Source organism: Hypomesus nipponensis, chromosome 19 (genome assembly GCF_054491055.1).
Source record: "Hypomesus nipponensis isolate SF chromosome 19, ASM5449105v1, whole genome shotgun sequence".
NCBI classification, from domain to species: Eukaryota; Metazoa; Chordata; class Actinopteri; order Osmeriformes; family Osmeridae; genus Hypomesus; species Hypomesus nipponensis.
Window position 1 is genome coordinate 5121833 of NC_140379.1, and position 6961 is coordinate 5128793.

Sequence of the window (6961 nt, forward strand, 5' to 3'; positions counted from 1 at the left end):
CCCATCCGATGGCAGCGGGGAGGAATATACGCAGCCCCTTTCCTTCATAGGGAACTGCAGCCAGGGGCAGAGCAATGGAAAACTGAAGTTCATCCCCTCCAACAGGCTAGAGAGGAAAACACACAAAGAGAAGAGAGAGGCAGAGCGGACTCAGGCACGATCCACCAGGGCAGGCTTCCAAGCTCTCTGTCTCGCTTTCTCTATCCCAGCTGTTTCGGGCGGCCATTTCTGTAGCGGGATCCAGATTTTCTGACATTTTATTTAAACGGCAGAGAAATTAAGACCACTTAAATGGAGAGGGCCGCCCACTACCCAGGTGTAAATAGAATTTCAATGAGAGTTCTCCGTAAAAAAAAAGCACAGCTGTTTATTGACACTGCCGGCATTCTGAATCCTGACTCACCACACAGGCGTGGTCACCCTGTTCCTCAAGTACACAAGAAAGTAATTACTCCAATATGGAGCGAGAGAGAATGTGTTTTTATGGATCCCTAGTAACATGCTTTGTCCACCCACAGAAACAGTGCCTATAAACAAAATTAATTAAACACTTGAATTTATTCGCAGCCAATTCAGGGATCCATCTGAGAAAATAAAAGCATTCTAAAGCCTCCATGTGAAACATCAGTATCTTCTCTTCATAATTTGTTGTTTTTTTTCCCTCCTGTCTTTTAATCAAGCACTCCCTATGTCCTCAGAATGAGTTTAGACATGTTTTTTTGTCCTTCACAGAGCTGTAATGAGTTTGGAAGGGTTGCTCTGACTCACAGCCCATTAATGTGAATCCTCTACCTAGACTGGAGCAAAGTCATCAGTTGCAGTTGATGAAATCTTCTCCTGGGCAGTCAGGGCGGCCAGCCTATTTCATCGGTAATCAGACCCTGGTTTCCATGGGGTCAACGAACACTGATCCCTATGTTAAATTTCCATGAGCTATTCACTGTCAATAACCAAACTGTTCGAGATCATCTCAACCAGTCCATGTCATTATGCTAACTAATGCAAAATCAATTTAACATATCAATCAGTCTTGAACAAGCCTCTGCCTCGGACCCGGCACAGGACCATTAACCCCTCGCATGCCGAGGTCACCTCCGAGCGCATCACGCAGCATTCGCCCTCTCCGGAGGCTGTCACTGTGGGGGGGGGGTAGCGTTATTCAGCTGTGTTACATCACAAGTGAGAGAGGCAGCTGCAGGATGCGTGAACTGGGCGGATCAGGAGCCTCTTGTCCATTTCATCTTTTGCCGTCCCCCCCCCCCCCCGCCGCCGGCTCCCTCCTTCCTGTTTGGTTTGCACTACGGCCATGGTCAGTGATGTTCCAGAACAACAAAGTCACAAAGGTCACACGCGTGCTCTCTGACTGATTGCTTGCAACGGTGTCCATCATAACAACCTGCCCATCATTAACCTTTCTACACACTCTGTCGACTGTGTTGTGAGTTTTACACACACAGATCTTTGTCGGCCATTAGTGGTGCCCTGAATCCACAAGGCTGCATCATGGGTCAAGACTCTGACAAAAACAATAGAGACGCTTCTTACTGATCCTACTGGAGAGAAGAAGAAGAAATGCATTTAATGTTGAGAGAGAGGCAGAGGTAGTGAAGGAGTAAGACAATGATGAAAAGGGACAGAAAGAGAGAATGGGAGGGGGGTGGAGAGAGAGAGAGAGAGAACCCGTCGAGAGAAATTTCTGAATTCAGCTGAACATAGTGCTTAAAGTCCCTAGAGGACAGTTGAAGCGGGGAACAACAGTGGACATATTCATGAACCCATTTCACATTCAGATATTTTAGAAAACAGAGACCTTTTTCTGTTGAAGGAGCCCGTTTCAAAAGTGGGCCATTTCTCCCCTGATCCTGAGAATGATTGCATGTAACCTCTTACCTCAAAACACCGCCACACCCTCTTGAAAAGGCTGGCAGCCATTTTAAAAGTCTTACGCGACACAAATCGCCACCATCTCCCTAGCCCTGGTTCTTTTCTCCTACATACAAACTGGGAAATATGAGCCACGGACTGAGTCGCAGCAGCACAGTAGTTCCGCCTACCAGGGAGCTGGCATATTCCTGACGTCGAAGATTACAAGTCATCACTGGCCAGCCTGTTAATGTGAACGTTATTCATCCATGGTATTTTTAAGCAAGCATTCCAGTTGCAATTCTATGGGCATATGTGAAGCCCTCTGTGACACAGCTTGTAAAAAGGGTTACACAAATAAAATGTGATTTGATTTGTTGATTTGATTCCATCATCCATGTGACGCACACCGAAAGTGACCCACATTCTAGAGTATATGGCTGTCTTTCTCAAGCAGGCCTATTCATATCCTAGAGTGGGATTAGGAGGCTGTTTCGAGGGGGATGATACACATTCTAATCACCAGCCTTCCGCTTCCTTTATCACAGGCCGGATCAGTTCTCTGCCTGTTCAGCTACAGTCACGTTGACGATACAATGGTACACAATATTCCCACCCGGTCCCCCGGCACTGTCAGAAAAACGGTTGGACGATGATGTTTGAGGATATGAGAATTCAGAAGTTAACAATGGAAACTTTTGACACTCAAATCTGAGATTCTGGAATTCCAACAAATTCATGAGCTTCTGCGATGTTCTATTTTGTTTTGCTCCCAGATGATCTGTTTGATCACAGCAGAGACTGAAGGCACATTTTATTAATGGCCCAGGAACATTATCGCAGCGCCTGCCTGTTTATTGCTCTACAAGGTTCCTGTGTTGTTGTTAATCCTCTTGCCTTTAATTAACGTAACACAAATTCTTAATGGTTCCTTCTTATCTTTATTATCGTGTCTTAAATCCCTTTAGCCGCCGAGAAGCTTGCATAATCGCGAGGAAATGGTTTGCGATTGTACATGTCATCTGGCCTTTCTTTTTTTCCACCAGCTGCAGCAGGGTAAGCCAATAATTAAAGATGCAGAGAGAATTAAACATTTTGTTTGACTTTCAGATTGAAGCAAGAACAATGCACCATGGGATAAAACCTGCATGGGACATTTGCCTCAGGTGATTTTGTTAGTAATATCAGACAATGGTTCCAACACATTAGCACCACAAAGCAATGACTGTACCATGGGCAAGTCCGTTCTGGTATGTGTAAATGTACGAGACGGGTCAGGCTTATCTAAAAATAAAAATGTAACATGAAAAGATAACGTTGTCAACAAAGTTGTTAACTTGCAGGAAAAAAGATATAACCACTCTGAACAGATCCAAATATCAGTTACAATGGCAATAATTTTGGTAGCATACACTGTACAATGCCAGAGGAAGCAAGCTTCCAGTCGAGCTTGCTCCTGTCAGAAAACATTAATAACACATTTTTGAATCTCTGCATCTGAATTCAGATCTCAGCCCCTATTTTTACTTGTTATGGCTCATTCATTTTAGTGTTGATTTTTTTCAACTGAAACCAAAATTACATAAATGTTGTGAAAATTGCCAGAAGCTCTTTATAGTGGCCAGTACTGTGGCCTTTAAGTGATGTAAAAGATTTAAACAAAATATTCAATTACAATAACCGGGGTGGTGCAGTCTCATGTTATGTGTAGAATTCTAACTAGAATTATAATCAAAATACATATCATTCTCAAAATCAGAACTGACTGATAAACACACTCACACACAAACAAAATCCCACAAGAAGTTAAAACCCAATAAAAGATGATCAGTTGTTTCTATACAGCTCATGTACAGCCGATCCATGACAGGCTGTAAATAGCAGTACAGTAAATGCATGAATAAACCCATACATGATTGATTTACTATATTATAGTTAGCTGAGTGTAGTTGGTAATATTTCACATTCTTTGCTGTGTGCAGAAAACCATAAATACTAAACTGGAGTCTGACAACAGTGGGAGGGTCAGAATCTAGGGCTCTTCAGTCTGAAAATGTACAGCCACTATGCTAAATGTATGATAAACAATACCTTAAAGATATATTCATGTTTATTGTATGGTAACTCTATAGAAATACATTATCCTGTCAGCATGTGCTGTCTGCGTTTTAAGAGAACTGTATAGATCATCTACCGTGTTTGCTGTTCAGTATGTCTCTTTGCATTGTCAGAGCCATAGCAGTCAATGTGCAGACAACAGACCATTCTCTCCCACTATTACCAGTGCATGGCCCAGCAGTATGTTCTGTGGAAGACCATTATGGTTTCTAGAATATTTGTGGCGGGTAAGCAAGCATATGGTTGGTGGTTTAATATGTAAATGTGTGTGTGTGTGTGTGTAGGTGTACCTAGGTACACTTTGGATTGCAGGATGTGATTTTCAGTATCAGCACATTATGAACAGAGCATAAGTTGGATAGTGTGTGTGTGTGTGTGAGTGTGTGTGTGTGTGTGTTATGCTCACACCTCGTGCCATCGGAGCCCTGGCTAATGTTAAGTTGTGAGCAACGAAGCAATTATAATTGATTAAATGCTGCCTTGTCATTTTTATCCTGTTGAGAATACTAATGAAATTCATCATTTACAAAAAAAAAAACATACTTCATGAGAGTCCAAATGCATAACAAAACGTCTGGGAGACAATGGAATCAGCTCGTTCACGACATGTCTTGGCTGATGCGTCTTTTGGTGTGTGAGGGAGGTAGGACGTGTGATTTGAGGAGTTTTTGCCCTCCCAGCCACACCTGAGTAAGTGTGTTTGATGATACAGTGTGCTACAGTGAGCTGCAAAAATGTGAACCGCAAACCATGTTTGTACTGCACACATCTCTGACTTGGTATTGTCTATTCACAATGCTCACCAGCTTTGTTATGAGTTATGATGTACTATAGATCCAATTGAATACATACATTGTTGATGCCTTTTAGTTATTTTCATGTTTACAGTTTTTCTTCAGTTTTGTACTCAGTGAAATCATTAAGAAAAAAATATGTATGTGTTTTCACCCGATTTTCACAATAAATTACACAGAATAATATGAATTATTACACCACAGCTAAGTGTGGCCTTTCCAGGAAAATTATGTGAACAAGTATCAACCTATCACCTTTTTTCATGCTAATCTTCTGAATAGAGACAGACCACTTTCAACATTTAAGTCCAAAATCGTCAATCGGCTTTTGACTCCAATTTAGCATGGCGAGTTCAGATCTATATTTGCTCTATATAACTGAGTTATGGATCCTAACACAGTTAAGAGGCTTTACTGTAAACAATGGATCGAGTGCCCTGAAACATGATCGCTGGAGTTAATTGTGTTTTCTTCCCATCTCCACCATGTGTCGGTGGAGGCAGGATGGCGTGAGCAATGTTCAGCATCAGATAGGGCCGCCTCAGCAGGGGGGCTGATGTTTACCCGCATTCCCAGCCCTTCTCACCTTTCAGCTACAGCCTCCGGGGGTTAGACATAAGCAGACAGGGGCTTGGAACACACAAACATCTCAAATGAATGCCTATGAAGTGCTGCACGGGTAGATTTGTTTTCGGTTCAGCTAAATGACAATGATGTCACTTTCTTTGATTTCCTGCCTGCCAACACTTGTTTTCATGGCTGCTTTGATGGGTTTAACATTATTCAAAAGTAAGGCCTCCTGCAAAACAGAGCATTGATCGTGCCTCACAAGATGATATATGACTGGGTTTATGGTTTATTAATTACCAAACACAGGTCTAAGCTGCACACTCTTTCCTTAATGGTGACGCCAGCTCCACATCTCATTGGACAGCTTTTTATGAAAACACCGATACATGGAAACGTGTATAAATTGAGTTATACATTGAGGCCTGGATAATGCCCATATTGTATGGTTCACTAGCTTCATTTAACTTTTACTCATGCACCATCAAGTGGAATTAGCTTCCTTTTAGCCAAAGCAGCAAGATCAATTTTCTGTGATAGGCGCTGCACAGGAAGTCAATAAAAGGTACTGTATTACATGTCGACAATGATGAGGTAAACAGTCCGAAGCGATCACATGGGCTGAAACACATGCCTACCTCAGAGGCCTTGCTTTGAGTCTGCCGTCTGCTATAAGGAGAGATGGTGGAATGACATCAGCACTAACTCTACGGAGTGGAACAGGAGGGTTCAGTATTCAGATGAATGAGCCGCTCCAGAACTTCCATTTAAGTGCACAAGAGCTTTGTCGTCACTTAATCCTCCAGTACAGTCTCTTCATGGGGGACTTTGTTGTACTGTGTGTGGAGTACGACTGCATCCCAAGACTCTGATCCACCCAGGCCTTCATTCAATTCTTAATTATTCAATTGAACCACCAGCTGGTGACCAGAACATTTCCAACTGCATCTATTGAGCCAATTTATTATGCATAACAAGCTGAAATGGTAAATTATATTAACCAATGTCAACTCAAATGTGCATTAGTAGACTTTTCCATGATACTAATTAGAACCAGTGTAAAATACACATCCTATTAAAAAAAAACACTGTCTACATCTGTGAGGGCTCGACGTGTAATGTCGCTATATAAATACATATGCTTAGGAGCACCGGCATAATGAAATTACAGACACAGCGACTATTTCTGGCCTAACTCCAGTGATAGCGGAGACAAATGAAACCATTAGAGCCACCCATGCAGGCTCTTCCACACTCTTCACCCTTCGCTGGAGACAGTCAGAGGGTGGGCTTCCCTACACCCCGCCCCACTACTGAGAGCATGCCACGCCAGGGGAAGATGGGATTCTCACAAATTCTATTTAGTCCTTTCACACTGGATCATACTCAGCCCCTACCCCCCCCCCCCCCACCCACCCACACCCCCACCCCATTTCTAGGTCCTTTCTGGTTTCTGGATGATAGCAGACTTAAATATACATATAAATATATATCAAACTTTATTTGAAATGGAATTGGAGGAGAGAATGGGATTATTAGAAGCCGAGGTCCTGCTGTTGTGTTAAAAGAACGCTCCCTGTGCTTAGTCCATTTTCACATTGTAATGAGATGTTCTACAT